Genomic DNA, 10,348 nt, shown 5'->3' with positions numbered 1-10,348 from the left:
ATATATTTAATATAATAGTGCTTCTTTTTCCTAAAAAGTTATTAGATTGATGATGTCTTAGTGTCAAGTGTCTTAGGACTCAGAAAATGGTGTGTGGGTTACATTATCTACATTGGCCTGATTTTTGACAGGACTGCATGGAAGCTTTTGACAGCAATTGGTGCTGGTCCTTGAACTAGATGACCTTTACACTGTCTTCTGACAGTGATTTGTGGATTGTCTATAAACATGAATTTTCTACATGTTAGCTCTGTTACTACAGTACTGATTTATGGATCTGTCCTCTAAAGCCTTCAGCTCTTTTTTTGCCATATAAATGCTTAGCTCTTTTCTATAAAATAATGTACTGTATTGGCTAATATACTTTCAATTTTTTAATTGCACTGCTTTAAAAAATGTTATTACTAATAGTATATCCCTTGGATTTCCTAGAAGTTTGTCTTTAAATTATTCTTTACAGCCTATGTAGTTGTTCCTTTAGAGAGTTTTAGGTAATAGCCAAGTAGAGGAGTATCCTGGACATTGAAGATGTTAGTTACCCTGGAAATTCTATTGTATGTTGACCAGCTTTCTCGTAGGAGTTGTGAGCTTTCTTTGACCTATTATGTGCCTCGGATTGTTCTCCTTAAGGTTTCATTAGAATGACCTTAACTAGGCCGGGCGTGGTGGCTCAAGCCTGTAATCCCAGCACCTTTGGGAGGCCGAGACGGGCGGATCACGAGGTCAGGAGATCGAGACCATCGGCCATCCTGGCTAACATGGTGAAACCCCGTCTCTACTAAAAAAATAGCCGGGCGAGGTGGCGGGCGCCTGTAGTCCCAGCTACTCGGGAGGCTGAGGCAGGAGAATGGCATAAACCTGGGAGGCGGAGCTTGCAGTGAGCTGAGATCCGGCCACTGCACTCCAGCCTGGGTGACAGAGCGAGACTCCATCTCAAAAAAAAAAAAAAGTACGACCTTAACTAGTTAAGTTCAATCAAAAGAGGAAGCACCCCACATGGAAATTGTAGAATTCCATCTAACCAGTATTTAGGTAATAAAGTTGAAAGAAGTTACAGCAGAATTAGACGGAGCCTGTAGCCCAGGCTGGAGTACAGTGGCGTGATCTCAGCTCAGTTGCAACCTCCACCTCACAGGTTCCAGCAATTCTTCTGCCTCGGCCTCCTGCGTAGCTAAAACTACAGGTGCCCACCACCACACCCAGCTAATTTTTTTGTATTTTTAATAGAGACAGGGTTTCACCATGTTGGCCAGGCTGGTCTCGAACTGCCATGCTGGTTAGGCTGGTTTCGAACTGCTGTCCTCAAGTAATCCACCTACCTCAGCCTCCCAAAGTGTTGGGATTACAGGTGTGAGCCACCGAACCCGGCCTCACAATTAGATCTTAATTTGAACTCAGATTGTAAAATCAACCCCCATCTGGCGGTATTTGATTTAGAGGCTCTGTTGTAGCAATTATTTAAAGAGGAAAGGTGCTAGATGTGCCCATTATCAGCACAGAAAGATTATATGTCCTAGCCCCAGGTCTTCAGCTTGAAATCATATTTCCAGTCCTGTAAAACTTACATAGAAATGTTGAAGTAAATTATACCTGTAAGAAGCAGTGGCACTGCATGGTGGTAAACAGCATAGACTGTGAAGCCAAAAGTCTGGCTCCACTGCTTGTTAGCTTTGTGACTGTGGGAGCTTTCCTTCACCTCCTTCTTCCCTCAGTTTTCTTATGTGTAAAATGAGGGTAACAATGGCATCTACCTCGTAAAGTTTTTTGAGTATTAAATAATATTTATAAAGTACTTAAATGAAATATAGTGCATGATATGTGTTAAATCAATAAAGTTTAAGTCCATCTGGACTTAGGATATAATGTCTGCAGTAATTTGACATATGAAAGAATCCAGCAGATTAATTTGTGATTCTCATTTAAGATATGTTCTTGAGTAATTGGGTTTAGATTTGATTATTAGTTTAAGAATGCCAGAAAACTTTGCTAAGTTTGAAAAGTGTTGTAATATTTAGGACCTTTTTATGTACACTATATTTATAAGTTTAATTTTTTAAACATCTACCAGAGCTTTTTGAGTACTTACAGATTTGCTTGGTAGGCATTTGAAGTGCTAACATAGGAAAAGAGCATATATTAAGCTAAATGTACTGAGGATGTTTGATGGGAATGCCAAATTTAGGGGATTCATTTTTTATATTTAAACTGGAGGTGGGTACAAGAGTTTTTATTATATGGTTCTTTAAATCTTTTTATATGTAGTACATTAATTTTTTTTTTTTTTTTTGAGACTGAGTCTCACTCTGTTGCCCAGGCTGGAGTGCAGTGGCCAGATCTCAGCTCACTGCAAGCTTTGCCTCCCGGGTTCACGCCATGTTCCTGCCTCAGCCTCCCGAGTAGCTGGGACTACAGGCACCCGCCACCTCGCCCGGCTAGTTTTTTGTATTTTTTTAGTAGAGACAGGGTTTCACCGTGTTAGCCAGGATGGTCTCGATCTCCTGACCTCGTGATCCACCCGTCTCGGCCTCCCAAAGTGCTGGGATTACAGGCTTGAGCCACCGCGCCCGGCCTGATATTTTTAAATTAGGTAATTAGGCTGATACAGTTATAAAAAATATTTAAGGGTCTTTAGACTGTTAATATACTGAACTTAAGGTCTTAATGTAAATCCAAGTAACTCATATAGTCTTTTATGTGCACAAAAGCTGTCTTTCAACGTAAGTTGTATTGACAAAAAAGTTCTGAGGGTAGTAAGTTAGGAGTGTCAAATAGAGGAGACAGGAAAATTTATCCAAGAAATTCTAATCTTGTCACTCTGTCATTGTACTTTTATCTGTCATCTTGTTAGCCTGGCCTGTGATTTGTAGAGAAGGAAGGAAGGAAAAGGGAAGTGGAGTCAGAGGAGTACCAGCTTTCCTGTGGAATTGTAATGCCTTCTTCTCTCCTACTTCTCTTGTTATGATTTTTTTCCAAGGTAGAAATGAGGAACAGAAATGGTCCTGTCCACAGATATCCTTTGAATTTTCTGCCTTGCCAAGCTTGTGTAGTTTTTTGCCTTAAATTCTATTTTGTAGGCTATTAATATAGCTTCACCAACTCTCTTTTGGGTATTTGCCCCTTTTCCATCCTTTGCCATTTTTCTGTTGTGTTAGTTTCATGTATTTTCATAACCCTTATGGAGTATTATGATAACAACTCTTCATAGTCTGTTACAGATACAGTTTTTCAAGTCTGTTGTCTTTGTTTACAGGATCCCTTGCCATACAAAAGTTTTTAAATGTTTTGTGGTCAGATTTGTCTTTCTCATTTAGCTTTTGGGTTTTGGGTCTTGATTAAAAAGGCTTCCCAACCCCTAGATTGTAATCTCCTTGAACATTCTTGGAAAATGTTGTGATTCAACTTTTCGTCCATGAAATGTAAAGATTATACTGGAACAGCAGTTCCCAGACATCGCCAGTCAGTGGGAGATCACTTGAGGAGTGTGTTACAAATTCAGATTCTCCAGACCCAACTAAAGACGTATTGAATAAGAATCTCTGGGGAATGGGGCCCAAGAAGATGTTTTAACAAGTTCCTCTCAGTGATTCTGATTATCAGCTGGATTTGAGAACCACTGGACAATATGATCACTGAGGTCTCTTCTGATTCTAAAATATCACTTCTGTATTATGTAACTCTTAAATAATACATTATCTCAACAACTAGATTATAAGCTCTTTGAAGGTGAGCAAGACTGTGTCTTAGGTAATACCCTTTTCTTTGCCGTCAGCCCAATAAGATCCTTACTACCTCACTCCGAGACAATTTTAGTAACCTCCTCTTATAGCCCCCTCCAGTCTGTTTGTGGTCTTACTTATCTTAAAGCAACATTTTGAACGTGACACCTTCCTGCAGAAGCTTTGGCTACAAGACAAAATCCTATTTTACCTCATAATCTAAGTGCCTCTGTAAACTGGCCCCAACTTTTCGTCTTTAGCTTTACCCAAGGTAGTGTGTACAACTATCTAAGCTGTGCTTTATACAGCTCCTTAGATGACGATGTGCATGGTCTTCCCTAGAATTGTATGATATGGTAGTAACCTTGATTTTTCCCACCCTTTTGCATTAATCCTTCACTCTAGCCTGATTGGTTTACTTTCTCTTTCATATACTAATAAAGCCTTGTTTATTCTTATTTACCTGCCAGTTATTTGTCATTCATCTTGCCTGGAATGCCCTTTTTCCCCTTTCTGTATCTAATCTCTGCATATTAATAGCTACACAGTGGAGTATTACGCAGACATAATAAAGAATGAGGAAGATCTGTATGAACTCCCATGGAGTGATCTCTAGGATATACTGTTAAGTAATATAACAAGGTACAAAAAAGGGTATTTTATTTGGTAGAATATGGTATTCTATCTTTTGTATAAGAGAAAAAAGGAGTTAAGAATATATGTATATGTACACATATATTTGCTTATATCTGCAAAGAGAAACATACAAAACATACACAACATGCAAGATAAACTAACAAATCCAGTGCTGTGGTTTGAATGTATATGTCCCTCCAAAATTGTTATGTTGGAACTTAAACCCCCAAGGTGATACCGTTGAGAGGTGAGACCTTTAGGTGATTAGGCCTTATAAAAGGGGATTGAAGGAACCTAGCTAGCCCTTTTCCTTCCATCATGTGAGGATGTCTAGACACCATCATCTTTGAGGAACAGGACCTCACCAGACATCCGATTTGCCAGCATCTTAATCTTGCTTGGATTTCTTAGCCTCCAGAACTGTGAGAAAAGAAATTTCTGTTCTTTATAAATTACCCAGTCTCAGGCACTTTGCTTATAGCAGCACAAATGGACTAAGACAACTGGTTATCTGCAGGGAATAAACAGGAGCAGATTGAGAGGGAAAGGGGGAAGGACAGAGACTTCTCTGAACATTCCTTTTTTATGGGTCTTCAACTTCTGAACCATGTAAATGTTTTAGATATTCAGGAAATACATTTTAAAAATAATGGAAAAATGCAATAATTGAATATAAAGGGAAACAAATGAACCTACCTTACAGAACATACAGAGAAAAAATACACAGTAACTTTTGAATATAGCATGCTGACTGTACATCCTTAGTGGGATATACTTTAAGGACAAAAAGAACTGCCCCCCCGATCAAAACACCTAAACTTACTAGGTTTATTGTTAGTAGTAATTTGACATTATAATTCTGAAACTAGTCTATGAATCAAGAATTTCAATGTGAGGGAAAAGATACACTAATATAAAATGAGTTAGGAAAAACCAGTATTAAATTAGAACTGAAAATATCAGTATAAACTCGATTGATGAATGAATAAGAGAGACTAGGTCTTGCTGTGTCACCCGGGGTTGGAGTGCAATGGCATGATAATGGGTTACTACAGCCTTGACCTCCCAGGCTCAAGTGATCCTCCTGCCACAGCCTCCTGAGCAGCTGAGACAAGTCTAAATCATCACACACCCAGATAATTTCTTATCTTTTGTAGAGACTCAGTACTTTTGGAATATGGTAGCCTCTTACAGTGAGTTAATAATAGTACTAGAAGGAGGTCTTGCAGACATTTTAGATTTCCCCCATCCCCCTCTGTTTCCCCTCCCCCAACCTTCATCCCATTTTAACCTATTCCCAGAAATTCTGGGTGTGTCACCAGACAGCATTATGTCCAGCAAAACACAAAACCTGCTTAATAGAAAACATTAGCAGAGTTCTCATTAGCATGCATAAAGAAAAGCACAATGAAACTAGACCAAGTGGTTTTCACATAAGAACAGACTGAAAGGGCTAGGATTTTTCAGTTTGGAATGAAGGTTTGGCAAAGATATAATTACTTCTTAAGTTTGATTATGGGGTATGGGTTAAGGGCAAATTAGCTTATTTACCAAATTCTGTGGCATCCTACTTCATCTTCACCTTCCACTTCCTACACAGAGTGGAGATATGGTCCTAAGTATGAATAAGGGTACTGCCTTTTAAAAGATCATGTCTTTGCACTATTAACTTATGAAACGGTGGCTCACGCCTGTAATCCCAGCACTTCGGGAAGCCGAGGCGGATGGATCACGAGGTCAGGAGATCGAGACCATCCTGGTCAACATGATGAAGCCCTGTATCTACTAAAAATACAAAAAGTAGCCAGGTGTGGTGGTGCGCACCTGTAATCCCAGCTACTTGGGAGGCTGAGGCAGGAGAATCGCTTGAACCGGGGAGACGGAGGTTGTAGTGAGCTGAGATTGTACCACTGCACTCCAGCCTGGGCAAGAAGGGCGAGATTCCATCTCAAAAACAAAAAACAAAAAAACAGTATTGAAAGCATTATGCTTTTAAGATACATCAATATTGTTGCCCCCACCCCATTCCAACTATTTTTTTTTTTTTTAAATCTGAGTAGTTCAATGGTAGGATATTGAATTTAAGGGAATAGTGATCTAGGTAAATATCTTGTTTTCTTCAGAAATAATTGACTAGGAGAAACAGCAAATAAGAAAACATATAAATTTATTATCTACAGGTTATTGTGGATTCATACTCAAGATGACTGTTCTAGAGAGAAACCAGTGCATTCTTTTTTAGGTGCAAGGAATATGTGGAGATAATTTCACTATCAAAGACTGTATATAAATTTTCCAAGATGGATAGATGATGGTGCTAAAACTGTTTTGCTGTTCCAGGTCAGTAAAATCAAGATTCAACCAACTATGGGCCTTTATGGGAGGCCTGTGAAATAAATAATAAAATATATACTCTTAAAATATATAGCTCTTTAGAGTGTGTAAAGTGCTTTTACAGAATGTGTGGAGGTGAAGCATAAACTGGCTTGCTGGATGTTAAGTTTTCTTTGCTTCACAGCTGTATATTCTGGGTTCCATTATTAATCAATTTTTTAACTCTTGCTGCTTTTCCAAAGCAGTCTCTTCAGTCACTGTTAAGCTATAACAGAGGGTGGTAAACCTTTGGTTCTTGCACATTGCTGTGACCTTCAGAGTTTTGTTGATCAAAAAATAGTTTTGCAGCAATAGAGAATTATATTGAAGTGTTTTGTTTGTTTCTTTTTTTTTTTTTTTGAGACAGTGTCTCTCTCTGTCACCCAGGCTGGGGTGGTCTCAGCTCACTGTAATCTCCGCCTCCCGGGTTCAAGCGATTCTCCTGCCTCAGCCTCCTGAGTAGCTGTGACTACAGGTGCATACCACCACACCCAGCTAATTTTTGTATTTTTAGTAGATACGGGGTTTCACCATGTTGGCCAGGATGGTCTCAATCTCCTGACCTCGTGATCCGCCTGCCTTGACCTCCCAAAGTGCTGGGATGACAGGGGTGAGCCACTGTGCCTGGCTGTGTTTTGCTTCTTTTCTTCTTTCTCTTTTTTTTTTTTTTGAAACAGGGTCTTGCTCTGCTGCTCAGGCTGGAGTGCAGTGGTAAAATCACAGCTCACTACAGCCTTGACCTCCTGGGCTTAATCATCCTCCTGCCTCAGCCTCCCAAGTAGCTGGGACTACAGGCATGCGCCACCACGTCTGGCTAATTTTAAAATTTTGTTTAGAGATCAGGTCTTACTGTATTACCCAGGCTGGTCTTGAACTCTCAGGCTCAAGAGATCCTCCTGCCTTGGCCTCCCAAAGTTCTGAGATTACAGATGTGAGCCACTGCGCCTTGCCTTTTTTTCTTTCTTTTTTTACCCCCCTTCAATCTGTTCTGAGGACCAAGATTCATTTGCGGAATGGCTACAGAAGTGAACCAGGGTAGGCAATGAAAATATCATTCAAAGTTGAATGAAGCATCCATGCTGGAAAGGGAATAGAACCTTACTATTATATTTAAACTGCCTGCTCTGGTTGGTTGAAGAACTTGGTGTCAGTTTGCTTCTTAGGTTCCATAGGTCAAGAGATTTTTGTTCCATCCATTCTGGGATTTTAGAGGAAATAGAGTTTATAGGGGACTTTGGGAAATGCTGGGTTAGGTGCTATCTCAAAGTATGTGCCATTAAACATTAATCTCGGGTTGGGCGTGGTCTCTCACACCTGTAATCCCAGCACTTTAGGAGGTTGAGGCGGGTGGATCACCTGAGGTCAGGAGTTTGAGACCAGCCGGGCGAACATGGTGAAACCTCGTGTCTACTAAAAATACAAAAAATTAGCAGGGTGTGGTGGTGGGTGACTGTAATCCCATCTACTCGGGAGGCTGAGACAGGAGCATGGTGTGAACCTGGGAGGTAGAGGTTGCAGTGAGCCGAGATCACACCATTGCACTCCAGCTTGTGCAACGAGTGAGAGACTCTCTCTGAAAAAAATAAAAAAGAAGAAATCCTGAAGGATTTCTTCCTTTTCTTTTTTTTTTTTTTTTCCATGCGGAGTTTTGCATTTTCACCCAGGCTGGCTCACTGCAACCTCCACCTCCCAGGTTCACGCCATTCTCCTGCCTCAGCCTCCTGAGTAGCTGGGACTACAGGTGCTCCCCCACCACGCCCGGGTAATTTATTGTATTTTTAATAGAGACGGGGTTTCACCGTGTTAGCCAGGATGGTCTCGATCTCCTGACCTTGTGATCTGTCCACCTTGGCCTCCCAAAGTGCTGGGATTACAGGCGTGAGCCACTGCGCCTGGCCCTGAAGGATTTCTTGAAGAAACAAATTCTGAAACCAAATCCGTTTGGGAAAACTCTGCAAATTGAATCCTGTCTTGGAGTTCCATAGTACACTCTGATCTTATTCATCAAAGCATTTGTTTGTTATAAACAACTTAAATATTCATAGGGAGGAGAGTAAAATTGTATTAATAGAATATTATACAGCCCTTAAAAACAAATGAACTAGATCGCAATCTTCAATCGTAGATGGTTCTCAAGAACATTTAGAAAAACATTACAGAATGAGAATGATGCATATAGTGTATAATTTGTGTGTTTTTAAAAAACTATATGCTTTCCCCAGTATATCTGTATAATAAATATGCATTTTAATAAAGTCTAAAAGGATTCATACCAAGTAATGATAGTTACTTGGAGAAATGACTGGGATTGGGAATGATGATCAAAAGGTCCTTTTTCGCATTATCTATAAGGTTTGAATTTTCTTGGGAATATATTTGTGTATTACTTATAATAAAAATTAATTAAATGCAAATACCTTGTAAGTGCTGAGAAAGTTACTTTATTTTCCCTCACTGGTGATACCTACCCTGCTAAACTCCAAGCACATCCATTTATTAATTCACCATATACAAATTAAAGTGATTTTGGAGCCCTGGTTTTATAAACTAGGACATTTTTTATTCCATGATAACAAAATGATTTTCTTACATTATGAGATTAAATTAAGTGGCTTATACAGTCTAGTCCATGCAAGTTCTCAAGAGGCAGGCTTAGTCAAGCTTATTGTGTGTCGGTTCAAGAGATCTTTTCGAGTGCAACAAAGAGAAGTTTGAACTTGGTTCTTGAGCAGCTAGAGGAGCTGTAAGTAGACTGGAACATTATGGTTCAAAACCAATTAAGATTAAAGAAGCAGACCGTCTTTGGTAATGTTCTTTCCAATTCCATGGACCTCGTTCTTTATCTTATTCTCTAGACTTGATTTTGACATCTGAGCCAAACTTGAAGGCATTGGTGGTTCTGTTTGACTTTACCAGTCGCCAAGCATCAACTTTAAATGGCTGCATTTTTGTAATATAAATACTTTTTTTTTAAGAAAGGCTAATTGTGAAAAAAGCTGTAGTCACATTGAAGGTTTTCTATCAATACATTCACTTTATTCCTTCAATTTGCTTTAGAAGAGCCATTGTCTGAGAAAGATTTCATCAACTGAAAGTATCTCTTCTTTAGCATGATTTATTTTCAGGCGTATTCCTCTATCCATCTTATCAAAGTGGTCATTTTTACATTTCATCTAAGTGAAAACTTGGACCAGGGCATAAACTGATCAATTTTATGCTAAAAATATTTTAATATACATTATGAAGGGATTCAAAATTTAATTTACATTACAGATATTATGTTTATTTTTTATAGATGTTTATTGGCACCTACCACATGCTTGGTATGCCAGGAAATTCAGAGTATTAAAATGCATTACTGCCCTTAGTGAGCTTCCTGTATCCTAAAATATTGTTACGCATGTAATCCATATGCATACAAATTACTGATGATTTAAGATGATTCTTCCACCAGAATGCCAGTGGAAACTTGTACAGTGTAAACTGTGAAAGTGCTAAGTAGAGTGAACTTCAGGAATATTTTGAGTAGTTTAGCCACCATCGAGGATGGAGGGGTTGCAGGGCATGATTAACCAGCAGAAAGTTATGAAGACCCCTGTGTGGCTGCTGTGGCGTCTCCATCC

General features: G+C 39.3%; 1 protein-coding gene across 3 annotated transcripts in view; it reads left to right on the top strand.

Moving 5' to 3' along the window:
• KCTD20 (potassium channel tetramerization domain containing 20) overlaps nt 1-10,348 on the top strand; it is a 52,016-nt gene that overhangs the window by 21,770 nt on the left and 19,898 nt on the right. The window lies entirely within an intron of this gene.

This window comes from Colobus angolensis, unplaced genomic scaffold (genome assembly GCF_000951035.1).
Source record: "Colobus angolensis palliatus isolate OR3802 unplaced genomic scaffold, Cang.pa_1.0 Scaffold24, whole genome shotgun sequence".
NCBI lineage: Eukaryota > Metazoa > Chordata > Mammalia > Primates > Cercopithecidae > Colobus > Colobus angolensis.
This window is presented reverse-complemented; position numbering and strand designations above follow the sequence as displayed.